Source organism: Coturnix japonica, chromosome 15, assembly GCF_054131305.1.
Source record: "Coturnix japonica strain WE chromosome 15, WE-NBRP24, whole genome shotgun sequence".
In the NCBI taxonomy this organism is placed as follows: Eukaryota; Metazoa; Chordata; class Aves; order Galliformes; family Phasianidae; genus Coturnix; species Coturnix japonica.
In genome coordinates this window covers 14288088-14314513 of record NC_140677.1, presented here as the reverse complement: position 1 = coordinate 14314513, position 26426 = coordinate 14288088, and the positions used below count along the sequence as shown (strand labels likewise).

The window sequence follows — 26426 nt, the reverse complement described above, 5'->3', positions numbered from 1 at the left end:
CTATGCCACTTATTTTCCAGTATAAAAATTATATTTTTTATATTTTTATTTCTGCTCAGTCTTTCGTTACCTGACCCTCTATTTCACCAGTCCTCTTCTGTCGCACACTTTCAAAGGCATATAAATTCAGATGTATTTCTGCTCAGCATGGGAGCTCTTGTTTGCAATATATTTGCTCAGGTCTCAGCATAGAGCTGGAAACTGGAATCAGCAACAGCAGCTCAGGATATGGATGGAGACAGTGTAATTTCACTGGGCATTCTCATTCATCAGACCTGACAAATTTGGTCAAACAGGCAAATAGTCTTTCTCAAAGACTATAGAGTAGATCCCTGTTGATGGAACCCTAGTATCTGGACCTTATTGTTTTGTATAAAAGCTGCACACTTGTGAAGATACCAATACATGCAGTATGTAATCTTTGAAAAGGACCTGAATCATAATTGTTTGTATGCAAGGCACCTAAAGTACCAAAATGAAATAGAGAGCCCTGCTACACTTGGCCTTGCAGAGACCAGCACCGTTTCAAGTTGCTTGCACACCAAGACAAGGAAAGTAAAGGAAGGAAGCAGTAAGGAAATTTTATGCTGTCCTATTCCAGATCTGCAGACGAGAAACAACATTCAGATCTGTACCCAGTCCAATTGCTTAGGCTGTCCCTTACAGATATCTACATTCACACTTTGCAGCAGCCAATTGCATTATGAGACTTTGTAACAGCAAGAAGTTAAATAAATACAGAAAACAGTATATACTTCGATAGGCTCCCAAAATATGAATAGTTGCTTCATTTCACGCTCTCTTCCATGACACAGGTTTTTGTTGTGTCAAATCCTATGCTAGGTTAATGCAAGAACGTAGTCTGCCCTGAAATTCGTATGGGTAATACAGCAGGAACTCTCTGGGCCCTATCATTAGAACCTCACTTGAAACAGTAACTGTAGATCTTCAGGGTTGAATTGATGGGTACTTCTTTTAAATATGAGGCTGACTTACTTCAATAGATTTTTGCAAATGGCTAAAATCAGTTTTCAACTCTGGAAAGGGACAAGTTTCTAACAATGATATTGCTAACTGAATATCACTTTCAGCTCTGTTTTAGAAAAGGGCATTCATGGTAAGCAGAAAAGCCTTAGCTGCAAATATAGCCCTTTTAGATGGCTTAAGGACTTTCTTTTTAATTACTGAGCTTCCTTATTGTGCTGGAAACATCCAGCATTTTCATAACAGCATTGGCCAAGAGGAATATCCATTGCTCATATTATATGCTCTTACCCAACAAGGTTTTTTTAGTTCAGTAGAAACAGCAAGGGAAAACTGTACTCTCTAGAGGCAGGGGAGGGAAGGAGAAATACGCGGTACCATTGGTTCTCACACTGGGAAGAGCTGGCAGTGCAGGAGAAGATCTTGTCCTGCTTGCTGCAATGATGATTAAAGCATTCTGTTGTGTCAGCATATCCTCAGTTTGTTAGTGCTAACTCTCAGCTGGCCATATCCTGCCAGATTTGCAAGCAAAGCCTGCCAAGCCATCTCAACAAAAATGTAGCTTTAAATATTATAAATGATGCTGCATTTTACTGTGGAAATGTTTCCTGAAAAGGCTGTTCCAAAACATCCTTTATTGTTGGGGGAGGGGAGCAGAAGGGGCCTGGGAGAGGGAGGAGGGAGGAAAAAGAGCTACTTTTAATAGATTTTTTTTTTTTCTTTTGAGGCCAGAGATTCATTTCACATCATTCTGCAAGACCAAATGGATATATATATATATATACATATATATATATACTTTTTTTTAATTTCTTTTTTTTTTTTTTCTCAGTGACTATAAAACATTAGAGTAATAATTTTGTATGTAAGTTTTGGCAACTAAGCTTGGGGTGGGAGGAAGGACATAGGGCATCTTATTTTATAAGGGATTGCAGTGAGGGATTTTGCAACTGATCACTTAGTAAAAACGTTTTGGTGGACATCTGCTTACTGGCAAGGGAAATCTTTCTTCTTCCCATTATACTAAATAAAAAATTACTGCAGAGTGAAGGGGGTTGCTCTCATAGCAAGGGCAAGGTTTGGAATCTAGACCAAAATTAAAAAAAAAGAAAAAGATTTTGGCCTGCATTTGATAACAAAATAGTGGTGTGGAGTGCTCAATGAATCTCAGCAAATTGGCTGTTCTTATGAGAATTTGGTTCCTATGTTCCCTTTTTTTTTTTGTTAGGTGTATGAGCTGGAGCTAAATCCGTGGGAGCTGATCTGTGCTTAACGTTCCAAACATTTGTGCTGACAGTCACAGAAATTGAAAACTATAGAAATTCAAAATTCCAAATTTTGACCCATCTGCACAGCAAGGCTCTATTACAGACAAAATTGTCTCACAAAATTCCTCACTGTTCATCCTTGAAATAGAATAAAAGTACAAAGAATTGTCTAGTTAGGTGAGTCTGAATGCAAGTTATTCTTACTACTTCTTAGCTGAGCTTTAATCAAAAGATGCAATAAGTACTTAGCTGAACAATTCTCCTTGTCTTTCATATTTCCTTTTTCTTTAGACTTCACACTTTTACTGCATTTTCACCAGATTAATTCCAGACTGACAGTCAATCAAACCTACAGTAGCTGTGCTCAGGCAAGATGTCACAGTATACAAACTTTTCTGCGTACATCTCTTTAATTCCAGACTCAGACTCTTCACCTATCCACACTTAGGTACAAATTTAAAGTATGTGTAGTATATGATTTTTTGTAATAGAATGATAACAAGAATAATAAAGCCAGCCTTCAAGGAGAACTGGATTTTCAAGGTGCTTTTCCCAGGATCAATTTATGGAATAAGATTTCCTGAGGGTTACTTTTAAGCCTACACTTGCAGCCCAGTGGTAAAAGATACTGCAAGTGACTATTAGTAATGGTTTAAAAATTATTAAATTTAAATACAGTAAATGGTTATTAAATAAATCTCTTCTTGATTGTGCAGCTGCTACTGAGAAAAATGCAAATTTAAGAGGATGATGGAGAATTTAGTCAGAGGGAGTTCTCTACTTTCATTGTAGCATGAACTCTATGAAGAGTGATAACTGCAATTATAATTGCGAAGGTCCAGAGTCTGCTTGCAATTATAATTCAGAGCTGGTATAATGTTGTTAAAGGCAGTGGTATTATAACAGAATGAAATAGCATTGGGTGAAATCACACTCAAATATGGATTTCGAAAACAATACAGAGGTGCAAAGGTGGTATGTAGCAGTTATTTAGATTGTCTAGGTTGGCACCCAGCAATAAAAACCCTATATTCATGGAGTGAATGCATTCTGATGTGAGCTATTTTTTGATCCCCATAAACACAACCTTTACTTTTCTCTGCGTGGAAGATTGTGAGGCACTTACTTGCAAGGTGTCATGGAAGTTTAGTGTATTTCTAGCTTCTACTACCACAATAAATTGTAATTACCAGAGATTATACAACTTAATACATATATAACGGGGGAGGAGAAAACAGGCTGTAAAGTATCCACTTACAACGTTTATTGGTGATCTTACACAAATGTTCTCTCTTCGTTTCGGTTTGTGCATAGTAAAACAGTATACGTTAACTAATAGGAAGCCAGAAATGTAAGTAAGCAAGTTACATAGAGTTTGGTCCAAAACCTCCTGAATCCATGGAAAAATATCCAAAACTGTGATCAAGCCTAGAACATGATAGTAGTTCTTGTTTAGAGAAAAATCATACATGATATGAAAAATCATGTTATTTATTACATAAGTGCTTATGTTTTGGATACTGGCAGCTCTCAATCTGCCAAGAATTGAAGCTTAGTGGAATGAACATGGGTTATTCTGTGCCAGTTGATCTGAATGCTCTAATTTGTATTAGAGAATCCTCTAATTTCCACTTGCAGGAATATGAGAATTCAGTTCTAGGCGTTAGACAAGAGAGAGGTGATCTTGTACAACAGAGCGTGTCTGTTGGTTTTTCATAGATTGTAGCTTTTCATATAGAAGTAACTGCAAGGCGCTGACTCTCAATGCAGACTAGAGGACAGCTTGTGGCTGCTGCTGCACCCCAGATTCTTCCCATTGTCCCCAGTTCCTGTTCCTTGCATCCGGCCTGTGCCCTTGCTGGGTGTGAGTGTCTGTCTTGCTCAGAGTTATGATAGTTTGGTTAGCAGCCAAGGGTCTGAGGATACAAATTATAATAGCATTTCCTTCCCCACAAACCATTGTGCCAGGGGATGAGAGCTATGCAGACCCAGCTGTTCCTGCCTTCTGCAGCTATCCTGAGGTCAATGGCAGCCTTAAGGCATCTCAGGAAGGAGCATCTTGCCAATTCCATAAGGCAGCAAACCTTGTCTCCAACAGCTCCAACTGTACGAAAACTGAGTGAGAACTTACAGGCAGTTTTCCTGCTGAGCATGAATGTACGATCAAGATTTTTTAAAATGTTCATAGTGGGGCAGAGAACAAAGGTGGATTTCTGCAAAAGCAAATATAAATGTAATCCACGAAATGAGATTCCAGTCTGTACTGGGACAACTATGAAACTGTTTAAAACTTACATGACTGTATCAAGAAATATTTCCTTGTGTGAAAGCTTGTTTGGCATGCATGAAAACTCTGGTTCAGGCTTATTTTCCTTGAGCTGCAATATTGGAATCTACTTTTCCTCAGCTGTGGCAGGTATCTTAGCCATTGCAGCATTTCTCTTCCAGTTGTTTTCTGACAGACCCCTACTTCTTTGCATAAATCCATCACTGAAAGTTACTGTACTCATCTGGAGGGCAGTGCAGGGTCTTGAAACTTTTGTTCCTCACACTGCTGGTGGGCATTTTAGCTCACCAATCAATCCTTGTCAGCTGTTTGATCTTTCTCCCTCTTTACTCTGTATTTTGTCAGATGAATAATACAAGGTCTGGTATTCAGAAGCGCTGAGCAACTTGACTCTAAATACTTGCATGTAGATTTAAGAACCTAACTTCAGGCAGTGGTTTTGAAATACTTGTGCAATTCATATTGTGAGATAGTGTAGGGACCACACCGTGTCCAGGAGACACAACAAACATTCTCCTTTACATTATAAACAAGCCTTAAATAAGTACTAGATGGAGCTATTACCCAATCTGTTTTGTTGTTATCATTATAAAAAAAAATACAACAAAGAAAACATTCCAAAGTACCCTACAGATTTTTGGAAAAATATCTTGTGAACAATTTTTTTTCTTTTCAGTAAAATGACAATAACAGAATGAACGAGTCCCATGTTACAGATCAGACAACGTTTCTTAATATGGTTTTAAAGCTTGTTGTTACACAAATGCAGTTCCCATTGCCAAGAGTAAGCTAATATATTCTTGGCATGATTGGTAAGTCTTAAATCACAGACAGTGGCTACATTCTGCTTGCTGTCCAGAACACAAAATTTCACTTTGATAGCTGCATGATAAGAAACTTCTTACTTGAAATAAACCTTACTCCACAGTGCTCGCACATTAGGAGTAGACCTCCTCAAGCACAATAGGTATTTTGCAAGTTTTAGTGCTGCAGGTCACAAGAATGTTGATGTATATCTTCTGATTTTCTTAGAAATTACCCCACCTACATTTTAATGCTGCTGCTATAATTTGGAATGGATAATTGCACAATAGTTTAAGAATCCAGCTTCTTTTATTGGGCATTTTTGTATGTCTTTCAAATGTGGTTTTAAAGAAAATTCTTGAAGTCCAATTTGCACCAAAATTTACCAAAGAAAACATGTTGCTGAACCCAGACTATTCTCAGCTCTCTGGTTCTACAACAGTATGCTTGACCCATCCAATACAGAACATTTTTATAGAAGTGGGTTTTTTGCAGACAGCCAAAAATGCCTTGCAACAATCAATCAGATTTGTTTCACTGAGTGGAAGAACCTGGTGCTTTGAGGTTGTAGGTAAGAGATTAGCCTGAGATCATCTAGAGAACCAGCTGCATGCTAAGCTTCATCATCAGTTCCCCCTGTTAAAAGCATCTTCAGCAGAATACCTCAGAAGTTTTCTTTTTCAGAGGAAAAATCCACTGGATATCCTCTAAATCATGATTAGATTTTAATTTATGAAGAAGAAAACTAAGTAGGACTATGACTTTAAAATTTCACTTCCCTATTTGTGTGTCTGCCTGAAAGTGAACCACTCTTTTTTCTGTTTTTTTTCCTAGTGGTTTTGTATGCTGCTTTCTCATGCCTAGTTGAAAAGCAGGAGTGGCTGGATGACATGTGAAGAAGTACTACTGTAGTTTACAACAGGTCAGTGTAGCTGTTTAATTAGCATGAAACCAAAATGAAACTGTTTAATGATATGTTCTCTAACCAGTGTAATGCATCCAGGCAGTGGGTCTAGAGCATACTGTCTTTGGTAGGACAGAATTACCAAGAGAAGAGGGGTGAAAAAAGAAAAAGACAAAGAACAAATTAATTGTTCATTTTCTTCTTTGCCAATGTCTTCACAGCAAAAGGTTTGTTTCTAACAGAGGCTTAGATTAATTAAAACTAGCAACAAACTGGAGTGTGGAGAGTAAGAAAAGAATAGGTTAAATTTATGTTTGGCTGGGCTAGATATATTCAAATTAGCAAGCTGTAAGGAAATCTACTCTGGAGTATTTAAGGAAATAGCTAAAACAATCTGAACCATTAAACGTTTATCATTAAGAACTCGTGAATCATGGAAAACAAGTGAGGTCTCAAAGGGCTTAAGAAGGACAATTTTATTCTTCCATTTTTTTCCCCTCCTCTTAAAGAAAAAAGAAGACAATCATTATAGATTTGCCTAGCTTCAAATACCCAGCTGGTGTCTGATTTGTTTGAACTTTTACTATTCAATCTGTCTTAGAGCATCTGGTCAATAGCAAGATAATAAGCATTCCACATTTTTGTGCAGAGTAAAATCATGCCACATTAATTTAATTTCATCTTTTGAGAGAATAACTTCCTTGTTATCTTCTGAATAACAAGGAAGCAGTAGATGTGCTGTAGCATGACTTTGCACAACTGAATGTAGACAAGCTAGTGAAGCTCTGCAAAGTGAACCTATTATGAGTGCAAAAATGGAAGAAAACGTAATTCTCAATAGTTTGCTGTGAAAAAGAGAAATCACACCATCTGGATCATGTGGGAGTTTTTCTGAGCAGCATCTGCTTAAAAGTTTTCCTTAATTATTGGAATAACAGAATATACAGTGCACGTAGAACATTTTAAAACCATGTCACAGTGAAAAGGGGACTTATGCGTTCCAGAGCATAAGATTTTAACTTAGCCTGATCTTGAGCTATTAGAAGTTCCTTAAATCAGTACAGCGATATTCAGGAAACAAGTTTTACCTGTACAAGAGAAAATGTAATATGCCATTTAAAATTGAATAGTTGGCAATGTAACAGTGCAAGGCGGCATGAATATCTGTGTAAAGCAAATTGCAATCCCAATACACAACAGTATTATGTTGCTGTTGCTAAAAAAAAAAGCAGGCAGAGCTTGGTAGCCAAAACATCTGTTTGGCTGACAACTGATTATTACCACCATTACCCGTGGCTGTCTAGCCTTTGTCTTGAGTTTGATGGTGCAGTCCTCTGGTGACTGCAAAGGACATAGGAAAGGGTGAGTGGGAAATAAAAGGAGTGACAAAAACCAAACAGCCTTATTTCATTTCTCATGTAGGATATGGAATTCTTTTTAAAGGAAGAGGTGAGGAAAGTCATTCTCCCAAGTCAGTGGCAAACAAAGCTCTAATACAATCACTGTAGTCATTTCTCGATGGCATTTCAAACATATTTATGTCAACACTGGCTGACAATGCATGCTTCAAATCCAGGGTGTACTTTAGAGACAGCAACGCTCTTTCGAAAGACGTTTTGAAACCAGATGATTGTATTAATCTGTCTCTCCCTTTCTAATGGATGCTTAAACTAACCAATCTCTCACGCGTAGTCTAGTGTTCCCACGAATTGCTGGAGAGAAAGGACTTGATGTTCCCCAGTTCAAGAAAAAGCCTCAGGAAATTGCACAAAGTCCTAAAAAGCCACAGTTTGTTTTCATAACATTCTTTTCCTTTTAGAGAAGTAATAGATAGTTTTTAACATTCTCTCTGATATTTCAGGAGTTAATGGACAGTAATGATCTAAAAACTGCAGGAATAAAACTGTAAGGCACAAGGCACTGGAAAAGTGGATTGAGTAATTATCAGGATTTCATTTATGTAGGAAAAAACTGATGTATAAATTAATGTTGTAAATTAGACCAAAGGGTCTCAGATACTTTTTTACTTTGCCAGCATCTGTTTCTGTCTAAAAGACAGACATCCATGTCCATTCTACAAAGATGGGAGTTCAGCATAGCACAGATCTCCTGCAAAGATCAATGTCTCAGTATGGAGTATGGCTCACATCTAGGAGATGCTGGCCCTTCTACAGGCTAAGGGTGTAACTTTTAGATGGATAAATAAAAGCAAGATGAGTCATAGCCAAAAATAAGCTCCACAGTATTGTGACACTCTATGTCTTCTTTTCAGTCAAATAAAGGAGGTTCCTTTCTCTCACATAATATATGAAATTATAAAGGAGTCCACTACAATAAATAATATCAAATACCTAGCAATGCTAGGTTCCTATTAGTTCACTCTTTTCTTTTTTTCTTCCTCCTCTGATCTTTTTTCATTTGCACTTTCATGTGTGTGATACTTCTCAAATAATTGGGACAAATTTGTGTCAAGCAAAAAAAAAAAAACAAAACAAAAAAACAAAAAACAAAACTTAAGGCACAAAAAAACTGAGAGTCTGCTTAAAAATCTTATGATTTTACTCTAATTCCCTCCACTTGCTGTGATTGTGTATTCTTCTTCATGTACTGGGATGTGGTTACCAAGGCTGTTTCCAAGTCTTCACAGTGCTCAAGTGCTGCAGTTATTTCACTTCACTGAAGACAGCCATCACTGGATTTTCCTAGGAGCCTTGACACAGCCTTGCTGAAAGAGTTGTGAGATTTGCTCTGTATGCTCAGTCCAGTGCTGAGTTTCCTATGAGATGGATCCATGTCATTCATTTCTACTCTATTCACATGAAGGTGTTAGAGGAACGGTATTCAGTGTCTTTCAGAAGACCATCCTAAGTGTGAATGTAGAGCTCTCTGTGTTAATCCATCCATCTGGAAATCATCATAAGAACATTTGAAAACATTTCAGTTTGTAGTACAGGTGCTATAATATTTCTCTTAAGATTCAAGAAAAAGAGTTCAAATTCACCTTTCCAGAAAGCCTATTTCAGAATGCACTGTGCATGTTGCTGGAGTCCCTAACAAAATACTGGGTGCTTAGAACTAGCTGTTCCAGCTGACAGTTGTTCTCTTAGTCTTAAGCTGTTGCATTTATTATTAGAGTAGAAGCAATACATTAAATACTTTCTTAATGTTTGCTCCTATTAGGCAATTGTATTTGCCATGGGGATAATATGCAACCAGGGCTGGAAGAAGCAGCAATGTTTGCAAGCTATGCAAGAGTGAGGTGAAGATTTTGAGTAGGCACATCCAAGAACAATAGGAGAAGGGTCTGCAAGGCAGGCTTTCCATTTGAGTGTGATCCAAGTATTTAAATGTGAGGAATTGCTCCTGAAGCACAAAGTACAAAATGCTTTAAACAGACTGAATTGAGCAACAGATTATCCTGTGATTGGCTCCCACTCCTAGCAGAATTAGTGCTACTATGCTTATCCCTATAAACAAGATGGTTATTTATAAATTACTTTCAAAGAGGGAATGCTCATTCTCTATGTACGTCCACACTGTTCTCATTAACAAGGGTTTATCCACCGATAGAAACAGCTTACTAAGTAAATGTCCTTACCAATGTCCTGTGATAACAGGAGTTGTAAGTAAATTGTGTTTCATCACAGCATTTCCTTCATTTAGCTGAAATGTGTTGTTTCTTTCATTTCACTGGCAATAACATTTTTCAGGTGCTTTCACTTTGTGGTGCTGCCAGCAAAGCCTGCAAAACCCTACCTTTGAGACACTAAATAGACTATCTGTGTTTAACTGTGTGCACGAATGTGCAGCTCAAAGATTTGCTCATTAAAAGGAAAAGATTTTGCAGGAGCACAGACAACACCTGCTACCATACAGCAGCACCTGCTGCACAAAGTTTTATACATATGACCTCAGATAAATGTGATCCATAAAGAGGGAAACTATACAGAAATGCTCCTTTACAGCAGTCACTCTTTTATATACTTCTGCTATCTGTCTCTACGTATTTTTCTTCACACTGTCAGGAATAGTTAAAACTCTCAGTTCCTACCTTAGAACAGGAGAATGGATTAAAAGTTCTTTTGATCCCTTCAAGCACTACTGTTCTGTTTGTGTTTCAAGTCTTTCAGGTCCTTCTCCAGACCTTAAATTTGCTTTCCTTAAATTTCAACAGCTGACACTGAGACCCCACATGTTCTTTATTGCCTCTTCGAATGCCAGTTCTTTGGAGCTTGCAAAAACTCGATAATTGATTTTGTCTGAAGTAAACCAAGTGAAATACAGTCTTCACTCAAATCCCTTATTTTTCTGATCTTCCTCTGTCATTTTGTGTGTGCTTTAATGTAAGAGAAAACAAGACAAAAGCACTGGACTAGTTTAGCAGAGGCTGAAGATTTAAACATACAAATCACCATAGATTTTATTCAATTTAGATGATATAATTCAGCAATTAAGAGAAGAAAGAAAATTCTTTTAAAAAAACAACAAAAACATTCTTCTGGTTAGATGCTGTCAGAAATCTATTCGTTAAGTAATTCAAGTAAATCAGTGTTTATCTATTTTCCAGCTTAGTTGTTTCTCCTGCTATCAGCAGGCTGAAATAAGTGTGCAGTAACCTATAGCTGAAGTGAGTCCATGGTCTTAACAGTCAGCTTTTGCAGTTGCTCCCAGAAAACATAATGATGTTTCATTATTGCTCCCTCATTGCCGTGGGGCCTGTTATGGAATTTACTAAGACTACACCATTCGCCAAGGTATAATAGAAAGAAGCAGGTGGAAAAATAAAATACGATTTTAATTTCCTGCCATGTACTAACCTTTTACTATACCCAAAGCAAAAAATGATTTAAAACAAGATCTTTCTTTTTGTGTGTCACTTGATTGATGAACTGTTTCAGTAATTCTCACTAAATGTATTTAAAACATATTTTTCCCTGCCACAACATGCTCTTGGATTTCTTCTCTGGGAACTTGTGTTTACAGAGCTTTGCAAAGCATAAGTACTGTAGCTGAGTTAGCAAAATTCCTTGGCTTGCTTGTGTAGGATTGGGCATATAGACAAAATACCGGAGTGACAAACTGTAAGCAGAATACCGCTGCTTCAGTTCTGCCAGATTGATAGCAGGGGTTCACTGCCAGATGATAAAGAAATGACGAAATTATCAGCAGGAGAACTTGGTGACTTACAGACTGTACTGGTGTCTGATTATTTCACCCATCGGGGAATACAGAATTGGGTAAATGTCTAACTACAGCAGAATCAAACCAAACCACTTGGCACTGACCTAGAGAATCAAGACATATAGAAGAAGTCGGTGACTGATTAACTGAAGAGCAAATGTCATGCTGAAGTAGACAGCATAGAGTGAATAGAATGACCTCTTCCTATGTGTGTTCTTTTTTTGACTGCACCATACTGCTCTGTATTAAACTAAGGTCAGCCATGGTCCCATGCCAGTTCTGAAATAAGCAGTGCAGAAATGTGCACTGCCCCTCCATCCCCAGAAACTAATTGATGGTCCAACAGGCAAACCCTCATCCACTGTGTGAACAGTCCTGTCACTCACATGACAATACACCTTCTTTCATAAGCAGTTCTGCAGGAAACAAGGTGAACACTCAGAACAAAATACTACTTGGACCTTGTATCCACATATGAGCATTTCATCCCTGGATAACTGACTGCCATTATCTCAAAGTAAATAGTCTCCCTATAAAATCTAGTTTGGGCAGTTCCCAGTCATTTATTCCAGAATACAAATGAGTGAGTTTTTCTTCTTTTTCTGACCCTGTTTTACAATGGAATATCAGCCCATCCAGATATACTCTAAAGAATCTCCATTCTACTGCTTTTTTCACTTTGTTCAGAAGTGCGAAGTGCCTGCAGCTTTCCACAGGCACAACATTCTATCTCTTACCAGCCTGAGTGAGAGCACACATTACTTCCTTAAGCAAAACTCAGGGGGGGAATCGCTCTGTCTCAAACTATGAGTGTTCTTAGAATTAAATAAATAAATAAATAATAAAGTTAGTGAAACAGAAGCACTTCTATCAAAAACAAACACTACTTTCATTCCTCAATAGAAAAATTTCTTCTTGCTGAAGGATGAAGTGCTTCGTGGCAAATGTACTCATTCCTCTTTTATTTTTAATCCAAATTCCTGGTTGTAATTGGCCTCTGGTCACTTGATATTAGATCTGCCTGAACATCCTCAGGTGTTAGCAGAATTCATTGTAAGTCATTTTCTCAGAAAGTGGGGCTATGTTGAGTGCTGTCTCTAAGCCAGTCACAAAAGAGAAAAAACTCACAAATGCAGCAACACAAGAGAATTCCCTTGATGCTTTCTGTGCACAGGGAGGTAGTTTTCACACCTCCTTTCCCCACGCATTAGTCAGCTACGATTAATGGGGCAGAGGCCTTGAGAGAAAAGGCTGTTCTGACATCAGAGGAAGGGGTAACAGAGCCAGAGCTCACACACAGGAGAGGCCTCTGTGAGAGACAACTGGAAATCAGTTGTACACAAGTGGTTTAAGACGGATCTGTAAGCAGAATTACAGTGTAGATAATTATCTCCATCCTTTTGAAATCTCAACAGCATCTGGATGAACTGGCTCTAATAACTCTGAATAAATGTTTAGACTCAAACTTCAAACCATTTCTCTGCAGCTACCTATCATGACTTTTGACTGATCATTCTCAGTTGTTTCAGCAAGCAGCTGGATGCTCCCGAAATCTTAAACTGTTTAATCTGCTCTGTTCTGTGGGCTTCTATTCCTGCTTCTTCATCTTGGTAGCAGGTGGCACAAATTTTTGATGGCTGATCAATTCTCATTGAGTCCCATTGAATTTATGTGAACAGTATTATGAGAACAGTATTATTTATTTCATGGAATGTTTGATATTTTTTTCTAACTCAACAAAATTATGATTAATTTACTGCTCAAAGGTAGGAGGGAAGAGTCCTTCCTCATGTCAAAGAATTTGCCTGTTGGCCCTTAGTGTGAGCCACTATTGATGAGGAAGCTTTGCTGTTCCATAGAGGAGGCATGGCGTATGATTTCAAGTTAGTCCTGGTAACAGCCACACAGACATTCCCACAGCAGACACATAGAGTTCTCTTGTTTCCCTTTTTCACCCAGCAGACAAATCTTTTACAGTGAGACTCCAGGTATCTAATGTACCAGATTTAATACCCTGTCTTGAACTTACAGTCCCCCAGTGGCTCAGGATATTCAATAAAAAGAATTTTTATTTTCACAGGTAACAGCTCTATGAAATTTAATAAATAGATCTAACTAAATGACAAATCTATTTCCTTTACATTTTACCCAGCAACTTAAATAAAGAGCACGTAAGTCTTCTTAATCTGCTAAACAACACAGGCAAAGAAATTGCTGTATTCTGACTAGACATAGAAAGCAGTTATCTTTTATGGCTGTTCTATGTTAAGTAGTGTACCTACAAATTGGAATGAATCTTTCACAAGCTCTTCTGTAAGTGAAACCTAATTACTAAAAATATGCTGTATCTTGTCACCACATGGATGTCTCAGCATGGCATCATCTTCCAGTATCAGTATGAAAAAAGAGGAAACACTGGGAGCAAAAGCAATACGGACATCAGATGACATACTTCTGCAGAAAAAGAATGCTTTGGGTCACACAAAGTGTGCAGATCAGCAACTGCATAAGCGTTTATAAGAAAAGGATGCTGCTGGCATGCTGACTTTTTTCAGTGCCATGACTTGCACCAGAATATGACAGAGTTTGTTTTAATACCAAATTGTTCTGGAGGAACTTGAATTCACACAGTAAATTTTAAGATACCGATGTAGATTTTAAAAAGGAGTAAATTTCAGAAGAGATTGTGCATTAAGTTAATATTCCATTTATGTGTTATCTGTATAGGACAAAGTGAAAAAACTTGCTGCGAATGATTTGTTTCTTTGTCTCTGTGCCCCTCTGGGAGAATGGAGCAGATAGTGACAGCAGTGTGTTCTGTGGAGGAGCAGAGGGGAGCAAAGAGATCATGTGCTCCTGCTGCATTTAGTGTCATTTGAATTTGGAGGCCCCATTTGCATCATTTTGCAAGCTCTGACTTCTGCTGCAACCTTTAATCCAAGTTCCTGGTGAATACTGGTCTCAGTAGCCAGAAAAACACCAGGAACACCCTTTAATAAATCTTCAGGCTGTAGAATACTGAAGGATAACTCTTGTCAGTGTGCTACTGTATTTTAACAGTACCTTTCCAATACGCATGGCCTACTAAAGATGGTGAAAGAGATACCTATTCATCTTCCTTCAATCAATATACCCTCACATCTCCGTATAGCAATTCTCTTGTTCCCACAGTGATGAGACTGTCACATAAATTACACATATACAACAAATACAATTAATTATAGCTCCAGAAATAAGCTTGCCCGCATTCCCATTCCTCCAGAGACCGCAAACCCCTGTGGCAATTAAAATATTCAGATTATGGGTTGCTTCCTTAGGGTCACTGGAATGCTAAGGACAGATATCTTGAATCTTCTTGCTTTCTTAGCCATTAGGACCAAGCAACAACAACAAAAAGACAAATAAATGAATAATCTAGGGCCAAGTTAGTTTTACTATATTTTGAAACCTTATGTTGATGTAACACAATCTTGCAGTGCTGCAATAGGCTTGTGTTTGAAAAAGGCAAAAAAAGTTTCACCTCACCTCAGTACCAGACAAAACCACATGACGTTTGTGAATAGCAGAGGATTGGTGTAACACCAAAATTTGAAGAGCTGCCTGTGGTTTATTTGCCCTAGTGCCCTTTAATTGCCTTCACAGTGGTGGGATTTAAGTATGATAATCAAATATTATATATTAAGATGTTAGTCCCTGATACTTCACTGAAAGGAAAGAGAGCACTTATGTGAGCAGGAATACAAGGCAGTGTGCTTGCAAAAGGCAACTGGAAATAATGAAATGCAGTTAAGAGAACTTTGGTTAAACAATGAAGGAAAACTGAAATAACTGAATAGAAGAAAATTTCTTGCATGGCAAGTTCCATTTCTTAGGACTCCAGTTTTTACCCTAGTTTTTAGGCTTGGACTTAGAGTTGCCATAAAATTACCTTAATCTTCCTGTGACATCTCTTTCTCACTTACATGAGTTTTTAAAAACTAGGAAAGATCCTAGTGGAGGAATAAAGAGTATATCCTGTACTACTGTGACAAAGTGCACTCAAGTCCTGACTTCTGTCTCTCTTCCCTCTGAAAATTCTCCCCTTTCTGGCAGCGATGTGGAGAGTGAATCAACATCTCTGGGCCAGTGAGGGTAAAGGAGACCAAAGGCTGCAAGCTTAGACAATACACAGCATAGTTGGGACTGGCTGGCATGGTCATATTATTACAAGAAGGAAGGGAACAAGAAGGGAACAAAATGTAAAAATCTAAATCTCTGATTGTCTCTTTATGATAGGAGGAATTCTAAGAATTATTTAACAGGTTTATGCTTCATGGACAATTCAACAACTAGAATAAAAGAAATAAGCTGCTCTGCGCTTTCTAGAACTGAAAGAAATTTAAAACTATTGATCAAAAGCAGAATAGGAGATGGCTTGGAGGAGTTTGCTTTAAAATCCAAAGCTTGGTATGATTTTCTCAACTTTAACAGACATTAGAAACCAAATAAAAGGATTTACTTTAGGATCAGCAGAAGGTTTAGGTTGAGAACGTACTTATTACTGATCAGTAATGACCTGCAGATTGATTCAACAAAAAGCTGGCAGTTTTACTGTTGACAGCAATTTTGTGTTGATGAACAGTCCATTTCACCCCCTTTCACTTCATCCTGTGGTTGTTAACACTGCGATACAAGATTCAGGCCACTCTTGTGAAAGAAAACTCACAGAATTAAAGCTATGAACAAGATTCCTAGCCAGTTTTAAAATATTCTTTCTACTGTCCCTGACTTTACTTGCCATTATTGTTGATGAACTCAAGTTTTCCCTATTCCTAGAAGACTTTCTTTGTTTAATTGCCCATATGAATTAAGTGCTACTGAAAATTCTTCTCCCTAAATTGGTTGCAAATGGGTAGTAAATTATAACCCCCGTTGGCTTCCACAATTACACATTCAGATAATGTCACCGAAATAACGTGTACCACAGTCAGACTCAAATGACATTGGATCCTTTCATTCAATGGCACTAGACAGATAGCAGTGAAGTATCTCTAAAGAAAGCTAGTACTTTGGTATCTCCTTTTTGTTATGGCTGTACAATGATAAGATGTAGCAGACTCAAGTTTTTCTTATAAAATGAGATTATATCCACTACGTTTTTTTTTCTTCACTGATTGAATCTTCTAATTTCGAGTACATGGTGCTTCACAGAAATGTTAAACAGAACACACCTCTTATCTGTTTTCTTACTAGCAGTTAGCAGCTTAAATGTAGATATGTTGTGGTGTTATAGAAGTTATTACGTCATAGGTAGTACATATGTTTAAGTTATTTATATACATTGACCTTATTTAACTTTCCAGCAAAGTAGGAGAGACTAAACAGTTGAGTTTGCCTTGAAATTCTGATATGTGGATGAAACACTGGTGAGATTATCTATATGGATATTCTAGGCAGAAATCTAAGTTACAGTGATGAACTCCAGGTCCTTCGTAATCCTAAACCTTTTATTTAAAAATAAAAATAAAAATGATAGAAATAGCCTAAATAACGTCTAGCCTTTCAGTAGGTGTCATGCATGTACCTATTTTGCACATCTCTGAAATGATGGCACGCATGTGAGTAGCAGAGAAGCAGGACTGGCACTGGTGATCTAGGATCACAGATTCAAAAACTATTTTACTTTGTATGCCATCATCAGAAAGGAAACCACCGTACTGCTGTGTCTGTGGCTTCAGAGCTGGTACCAAGGGGAGGGTTTCTTTTCTCTGAAACTCGATATACCATAGCTATTTCAGTTGCTTTCTGAGAAAGAGATTATGTCTTGAAAATTACTTCATATCCATGAAGCTGAGATCTTAAATGAGTATAGCACACATTTATTTATTTTTTTCCAAAATGCGTTATCTTTTTACACCTTCCTTTGAAGCAGGAGAAAAGGTCTCATCTGAACTCAAAATACTAGATTTAGAATGAAATGAGAGTTGTTACAGCTTAGCAACTGCTATATGATTTTTCTGGCCTATTAGGGGATATTTATATGGGAAGATTTTAATTAAAAGAGCATGAGAGATTTTATGTCTCTCCTCTTTTCAGTGTCATTTGAGTTTTGTCAGGAGTTGAAGGCAGAAACAAGGAATTCATTATGTATCAATATTTGCCATGTTTTATTGGTACAGTAATTCTGCACTGAGGTAAATAATTGATGGTACTCACTCTCCAGAATTTATGTGATGTGAACAAATGCCAGATCTCCATTTTATCAGGTGTCACAGTGTGGCCTTTTCTGTGTTTCAGAATCTGGACTTCTGCTATTGCTGCTGGTTCAGAGCTACAGGGGTGAATGAACAGTTACATTCTCTCCTTACCATCAGTTTTACTTTAATCCATATTTTTGGTATCTTTTCAATTTGCTACCACTTGCCTACAGAACCTGAGCGTGCTTTAGAAAGCATTCTCAAATTCCTACTGCCTCCCTAGGAGACCAGAATATTCCTTATGGAGTAAGAAAGTTGATGGAGATTTTAAATATGCATTATAGGTACTTAATGGGATGAAGGAGTAAATTTGCATTTAGATAGATATTACTGCTTCCATGAATACATAATCATTTTAGAATGATTTTTAAAGGAATTATGAGAAATTATCTGTCTTAAATGGCAGTTCTTTCTTAACATTAAAGTAAGTATGTAAATTCCTTCGTTCTGTTTTGCAAATAAGGACAGTGAGTGACTGAGATGTTATTTCCCAGCTGTGTGCCAGAATGTGGAATAGGACCCAGTACTCAAATGTGTAGTCTAGCGTCTTGTCCCACTTAGACCATGGAGCCTCTAAGCCTGCTGGAAAGGTGTCAGAAATGTGGCATCTTTGTGAAAGTCCATGGGGAAGGTATATAGGCCTTGCATAATAGTCTGTTGCTGTTTTATTTATTCCAAGTATTCAAATCCAACCACAAGTCATTTTTTAATCAGACAGTGTTGACTCAAGGGATTCATACACCCATTGCAAGAATTGATGCAATCACGCTACAGTCTTGCAATGAGTTGAGTTAATAGTTTGTAGTCCCAAGACTTTCCATTAATACACATTGCTGACATTGGGCTGTCATTGGAGAATCTTTCCATTAATATATGTAGTATCCAGCATTATCAAATCCTAAGATTTTTGCAAGAATCCGTAAGTATTTGTATGATTTTCATAGCAAGGAAAAAATGTGAAAGGGCTGATGCATAGATGCAACTTTTCATGTCATGTCTTTGGTGGCAACAGGCACATAGAATTATGTGCGTATGAAATCACACCAACTATTGCTAGGACTGGGGATATCACAGAATTATTTTTTTTGCCAACTCTACAGGCCTGGACAATTTAGCCTGGTTTCTGGAGCACGAGATTCTTATCAGAATTCCTGCATACGTTCAAAAGTGTGGAGTACTGGAGGTCAAATTAGGTCCTCAAATTAATCCACATTCTGCTCCATATCAACAAACAACAGCCTCAGTGACCCAGCTGTCACTTACAGTAACTTTGTGTAGACGTAATTGATTGAAACCTAATAAAAATTTCTTTTGGAAGTTTCAGGAGGTGGACAATAGTCAGCAGTTCATTCATATACTTGTGTTAATTCTCCTGGAGGAAGAGATGTAAAAAAATATATATATATAAATAAATAAAAATGATTTTTTAATTGGTCAGCTGATATGAGCAAAGTACAACTCTGTGCTGAAGAAGAACTGTGTGCAGTCTGTGTTTAGAGTTGCCATTAGTTTAAACCAAACTATGTTTAGCAAAGATTGTGCATGGATCTCAGGGAATTTCTCAAGCATTAACCAATATAGTCTTTCAACACTTCTGAGAGCTAGATAGTATTCTGTTCTTTAATAATGCAGTGAACACTTTACACTGATTATATCAGAATTATTTTCTCTGTTGATTCATTGATTCAACAATCTGGAACAATGGAAGGGAAAAGTATTAACTCAGCACAGTAAACAGCACTGGTGGAAACAAATACCTTCAGGAGCAAAGCAAATCATTCTTTTAAAAAGCAGATCTCCTGGGTGTCTTAATTTGTAATTGAGTGATAACTTAAATAGAAATATTGCATGAATAGACCAGGAGACATCTAAAAAATATAACTATTGTATTCAATTGTTATCAGGTTGCCATCTGGTGATGTCAAACATTTGATAAGACAGATTAGTTTTGTATCTTTTACATACTGCGATTGATAGTTCTGCTTTAGAAGTGCACTGTTGTTGTAGTGCTCACCACCCATCTGTCTTCAAAAGGGAATAATAACAGTTGCAGTCCTGATTTTGGATTGACATATAAACTTATAGACAAGAAGATGAAATTCCAACTCCACTCTGAGTCTCAATGTGCTGCAGAATTCAATCCCACTAAAGTTATAAGGCATGAAGCTATAACTGAAAGATGCTTTCATTAAGATAAGAGGGACTCGAATAGTCTTGTCAGGTGACTACTGGAAAGTTGTTTCTAACAGAAAATTAAGCTGAGTCCCAGTGAGTTGAATGAGCTGACACCAAGAAGCCGTGTGTGGTGCTTTGTTTAGCATGCAGACGCCTTGATTTTCAGTCTGCTGTCTTTATGCTGTTCTTGTGTCTAAAAATAAACCTCTTCCCACAGTAATGAAAATCATTTACTGGCAGTTGGGCCTGATATAAGAATCAAAAAAGAAGAAAACATTTGTTGTTTTTCTCCAGAAAGAACTTAATCAGCAATTATGAGTTCCTTTAAAACCTCAGTACGTTTAATTCTCCTTCCTTTTACTAAGCAGTCTTCCCCTTCAAGCTTCAATAATTTGTTTCTGGACAAAAGACAGAAATAGTTTTAGAACAGCTTTTACTAATGTTTACTGTGCCATATCATGCTTATAAAATCTTTTTTAATATGTAACCATTTAACTTCTCTTGGCAAGATAAATTCACGGTGATACAGATATTTTGTAAATACCATACTCACTTAGCATCTGAGTCAGAACAGATTATAAAAGAAAATGGCATTTGAAATAGACTTGTTTTTGCAGTGCAGTAAGGTATATTAAGCAAAAATTTTCAGGTGAACTACAGCCAAGAGTTCAGTATGTTCTTTACATTACAGATGGCAGCTCTGTGCCCTGAACTTCTGTGAGGGCATTTCTGAGGTCATCAGCGGTCCCATGGGGGAAATGAGTCAGCAAAAGCGTAAGTGATTTCAACACCTTTGTTATAAACTCTATGGATTAGTAATAGGAACTTTACAAAACTTTTGCTAATTTAAGTCCTGCAAGACTTTCCACTGAGTAACTTCTGCTCCAAAGAATGCCGTAATATTTGCATTAAAGCAGTGCTAGGGATTGAAGGAGGATCAGGATTTCCCTTTGCTGCTGTAGCAATCCCATCCTTAGAAAATGATAAACCTTACCCAAGACAAGACTCAGCTAGCTATTATAAACTCAGTGACTGATGAATATTAAGGTTCTGAGGATATTACTGTGACAGAAAAAGATAGGTGTTTCTGCCACAATTTAGAAGTTACAGAACTTGTTTGTCAAGAGGTAGATAAACCTTGGTTGGTTATACCATTAAGCAATAATAGGAAAAGTAAACTAAAGAAGCATTTTTCACTCACACACACACATAAAGAAAGGTATCACAAGCCTCTAGAATGTGATAAAATAATAAGGAAAAGCATGCGTGCCTTAAACTGTAACATTCTTCAGAAGTAAAAATCTGTATGTGATCAAAAGGGAAGGAGTGTGTCACATGGGCATATCAGTGGACAGGAAAACTGGCCTAGTAAACCAGGTGACTGCCAGGATAGCTAAAGATCATTGCGTATGCAGTCATCAGTAATTCAGGTAGTAAAGTTCAGATGTCATTCCATGGCTGTGGTGTGTAAAACATAACGAATCTGTCCTCATATGGTTCTAGAATTAGGCTCCCAAATTGCATCTACACCCTGACAATGACTTGCAGGTAATACAAATATAAGCAAAATGCAAATATGAAATACACATCTTGGAGACTGTTCCTTCACGAAATTTTCTCTAATCATTCCCCAAATGACTAAATTCTGTGTAACAGCACACAATGATTCTGTGTCCACCAGAGTGGACAATTATGCAGCAAACTGGGAAGTTTTATCCCATTGTTCCAGGCATCCTATATATTAAATTCATGTAATTGTATCTGGAATATATAAGATATTTCAGACTTTGACTACTTTACGAAGCCCACACGTGAGCCCTCTCATGGGCATAATCATCAGTGTGCTCTCTGGTTACAAGTGATTTTCCCAGTCCAAGATGCAGCGCCCTAAAAGCATTTTGCAGAATTGTGATTCTCCTAGGGGGACTTTGTGGGTACAATACAATGAATGGAACATGTTCATCAATACGTGGAGCTTTCCATCTGTGACAGGTTGGAAGTGCTGAGCAATTCATATCTCTCATTTTTCTCTAATGTTTCAGGGGATAATGGAATAGAAATCATGTATGTTAAATACAAAAAATTTTGAAAGCCGGTACATTTTAGATTAGTGGATTACACATGCAGTTTATTGTCTGCTTTTGTCAGGGAAAAGGTGTAGGGAATGCTGTGGGGAACAAGCTTTAACACACTTTATGTGTAGGTTTTGTGCTGTGTTGTAGGGACAAAATTGTTGCTGTTCAAATGCAGCCACCTATATTGCTTTGGCTGCTTGCATCTGTTCTGGATTTACATAAGAACGACAGCAAAAGAACTGTAGCTTGGTGTAAATTTTATTTGAAAATTACCTTATAGAAGCATACAGTAAAGGCTTAATTAGGTTACTGAAAATGCTACAATTTTTACTTCATGCTAAGTTTACATGCAAGAGCAATCATGAGGTAATAGCACAGTGAAGACCAAGCACTTCAGTTTTGCCTTGAGTTAAATACACCAAGGTTAGCATTCAGTGTGGGCTTGGATAATAGCTCAGTTACATAATGGTAAAATTAAAGTGCTTGGTCTCCTTTTTTTACTTTGGAATAGTTCTAACAGTTACTAATTGTGTTTATTCCAAGGTGGAAAACCTACATTTTGAGCAATGAAAACTAATTCTGTAATATCACAGCTTCTGTATTAGTTCATCCACCTACATCTCAAATGTAACATAAAATACCACTCTTTCAAAAAGTTAGCATTCTACTGTACGTTCTCTGAGATTTCTGTTCAGAAAAAGCCTGACTAGCCAGTTCTGTCCTGTTCTTGCCTCTAAATGTGCTCATGTTGTTAATATAATCATACTACTATGTTCCTAGTAACACAGTCACCTATTTCAATGGCCATGGTCACAATCATGCAGCAGGTGCAAGACAACCAGGGGATCAGGACCAGCCAAAGGCAGGTACTGCTGAACCAACCTGATCTCCTCCTATGACTATGACTATAGATTTCATACTCTACTGTGCCCACAGTTGTCATCCTAGAAAGCCCAGCTGTTTGTTCCTTACTTGTTTGCACAAGTCTACCTGGGTAGACTACCTTGGTATAGCTTTATCTGTACTGCAGCAGCAGAAATATCCTGTTTCTTAACATAGTTAGGCCAAAATTTGCTTTGTAGTTGCTTCAGTTGCTGCCACATGCCATCATAGAACAGGCAAGGCAAAAATAGACTGAAGTATTTCCATAAGAAATCTAGAGATACTTGAAAGCTATTTGCCGTTCTTTCTTCCAGAGTCCCACCTAAAAGCAGTGTACTTTAAAAGCATCCCCTTAGCTTTTTGTTTCACTTCATACTTGTGACAAGCCCTGGCCTGTGGATCCAGTAACAGCTATATGATAAAACTTTAGCCCAATGTTCCTTATGGCTGAGACACCAAAGAAGCAGAGCCCAGCAGGTAATGGGGAAATAAAAAAAACAGGTTTTAATCTACACTTGAGTTCAAAAGGTACAGGGAGAGGTAATGAGCAGAACACAGGAAGGGCAGGGACAAATGAGCCAAGGAACTATACAAAGAAGTACAAATGAGATACTAAGCCATTATAAGTTGCTCACTCAGTTTATGATAGGCAATTGTTTGCCTTTGTGTGCTCATAAATGCATCTAAAATAAACAGAACGTTTCCCAGTATAGGCCATGGCACTGTTTTTTTTCCTGGTAAATGTTTTAAGAATACCATAGGTATTTGAAGATGCTGACATGAAAAACTCAACAAAAGAGCTACAAACCTTTTCCTGTTATTAAACAAACGGAAAGTAAACATTCAGGATTGGGATATATTCCATAAGAGGATGTTCTGTCATTTTGTATTTAAAAACATAAATACTCCTGGCAACAAATTGATTTATTTGGTTTATTTCAATTCTTTAAAATGTGATGATTTAGGAATTTCTCCTGATTTACTTGTTGTTTTGTCCTTTTTTCAGTTATGACATAGGAACCTAGACAGCATTTAGGATAAGCTTTGAGACACACTTCAGATAATCTCTGAATCCCAATAGGATTATTTGTGCAATTAGAGGCAGACAGCCACGTTAAAGCATGCTGCTGGGTCAGAGAGTGTTGAGATTAGGAGTGACACCAAATTTTGTCATACAATAAAAAATTTAGGATGAACTTTGAGACACATTTCACATTCCTAAATATTGTAAATGAAGTAGAAGTGTTAGAAACAAATTTAGTTTTTTAAATTATACCCACATCTACATCAACTGTGAATTTTTAGTGCCAGCTTTGCAGCTGGTTCTGAGAGTTCAGTCTTTGAATGATGTGATACTCAGCATTCTCTAAAGTCCATTCTATCCTTATGTTTAATATTACTGAAAATAGAGGGGAAAAACATAACTGAAAAGGGGAAATGGTTTTGAGTTGAAGGAGGGAAGATTTACGTTGGATATCAGGGGAAGTTCTTTACTCTTAGAGTGGTGAGATGCTGGAACAGCTGCCCATAGATGTTGTGGATGCCCCGTCCCTGGAGGTGTTCAAGGCCAGGTTGGATGGGGCCCTGGGCAGCCTTGGCTGGTATTAAATGTGGAGTTTGGTGGCCCTTCATGATCCTTGAGGTCCCTTCCAACCCAGGCCATTCTATGATTCTGATTCTCTATTATTGTTAATGAATGGGCATACAAAACACAACGACATTACAGAGGATATAAACAGGTACCTGTGTTTGCAGTAATGCAGGTAATCTGGGAAGTGAGTAAAAATGTTACCAACTTGACACAAGGCAACTCTCCAAATACACTGAGACTGATGACAGAGATGCTGTCTGCCAGTTCATGCAAAGAGATGTTTGGCACTTTCCATGAGCACTGCACTAACTGCTTTGGCAGGAGATGAGCACACACTGAAGTGCAGGTGATGCCATTCACAGTTGCCATAACGGTCCCTTGACCAGTCAGAGCAGTGATAAGCATCTCCAGTAAATTAATACCAAGGCCAAAAGCTTGTTCACATACAGTTGGTTTTAAATTGTAAGCATAAAAAAGAGCACGTTCTCAGTTACCAAATGCATGTCCACACAGGCACAGCATCCATTAGAGAAGTAGGTAAATACTGGATATCAATATTTAAGATAAATGTTATGAGCAAAGTAATATTTTAACAATTACTCAGGCATAGCTAAAAACCTGAGCCACTGGTTTGGGTATCTGCATGCATCTAAATGTTAAATGCAACATAGAACTGTGTATTGAAAAACTAGAAGCCAAGATGGGGGGTAAAAAACACAGTTTCACTAGCATGAAAGTCTATCTTGTCTTTATATCTTTTAGTGGAGCACAGCACTTTATTTTGCATGAGACAACTGAATTCATTAAAGTTATGACTCAAAAAATTGCTGAAATATGGACATCTAGTGGAGACATCTAATTATTGCAGTTTTCCTTCCTATGGAAATACAGAAAATGAAATGGCCTTTTACTGATTGTCTTGCTGGAGCCTGGAGTTCTCTTGCCTTTCATTGCCTGGCCAATTGCTCAGTTGCAGGAGGCAAAAAGTATCGCAGCCAGAACTTGGCAAAATAGAAGCTGTGCGTCATTTAACTCACCTGGGTGACTGATGAAACAGGAAAACTAATGACCCATGAAGGAACAAATGTTTCTCAAACAAGAGGTAAATAAATGTGATACTGAAGCTCAAGGGATGGGTGAAAATCAGAGGTTCTAAGTGCCCTGAAACACTCTTGAAATTGCAAGCTCAGACCATTTATGTTAATTTCTATGGGGAGAAGGAAAGCAATAACTTTGGGAGTGTTTAAAGCCTTGATGCAGAGAAAATTTAATGTTTACATCATTTCAAATGCATAAAGTTTGTAATACAAACCAAGAGCCAGCTACGAGGACAAAAAGAGCCCCTGCACACTGCAGTGTCTGCAGAGAGCCCTCAGGCCATACGCTGATGGGATGGAATGTCAGCAGGATCTGATGGTTCCGCAGGACTTCATCACTAAAGGGTGTTTAAATCTCCACAAACACAAAATCATGAAGCTACACATTCACTTTTAGCATTCTCTTTTCTCCTGCTGTCCACTTATTGCTGTCCACGCTGGGATTTCTGCTGCTGTGGGATTTCTGACTGGGTTGATGCGTGGTCAGTATTTGTCTGACTTCTCTTTTTTTGTCTCCTGTGAAAACCATCTGAAACGAAGCAGAAACTAACCTTGATTTATTTCTTTAATTAAAAAAAAAGAAAGAAAGATATTACATATTAGTAAAAAATGAGAAGTACTCCCTTGCTGGTTTTTATTTTTTATTATTATTATTTTTTTTAAAGTTTCCAAAAACAGTCCCATATCTCTGTCAAAGTTAATGTAACCAGAATTTCCATGGGAATTTCTGCAGATCCAGGGAAACTGGAACTGCAAATATAAATAGCCGCCCATCTTCCCAGCTACTGTTCAGATCACCTTGTGAGAAAGAAATGGGCTTTTTGTAAGAACACATGTCAAAACATTCCAATTGAAATACAACTAGAACGGGCTAAGAAAATTCTGTAGGAACATCCTGCTGAAACCAGAGAGAGAAATGAACCCAATGACAAACTATGACTT

General features: G+C 37.6%; 1 long non-coding RNA gene across 1 annotated transcript; it reads left to right on the top strand.

Annotated features, from left to right (window-relative positions):
- Positions 1 to 6177: 6177 nt before the first annotated feature.
- Positions 6178 to 25407, top strand: LOC116654030 (uncharacterized). The gene is made up of 4 exons (XR_004308853.2): positions 6178 to 6265; positions 20531 to 20613; positions 22695 to 22780; positions 25279 to 25407. It is a non-coding gene; the product is annotated as an uncharacterized LOC116654030 (long non-coding RNA).
- The last annotated feature ends 1019 nt before the right edge of the window (positions 25408 to 26426 follow it).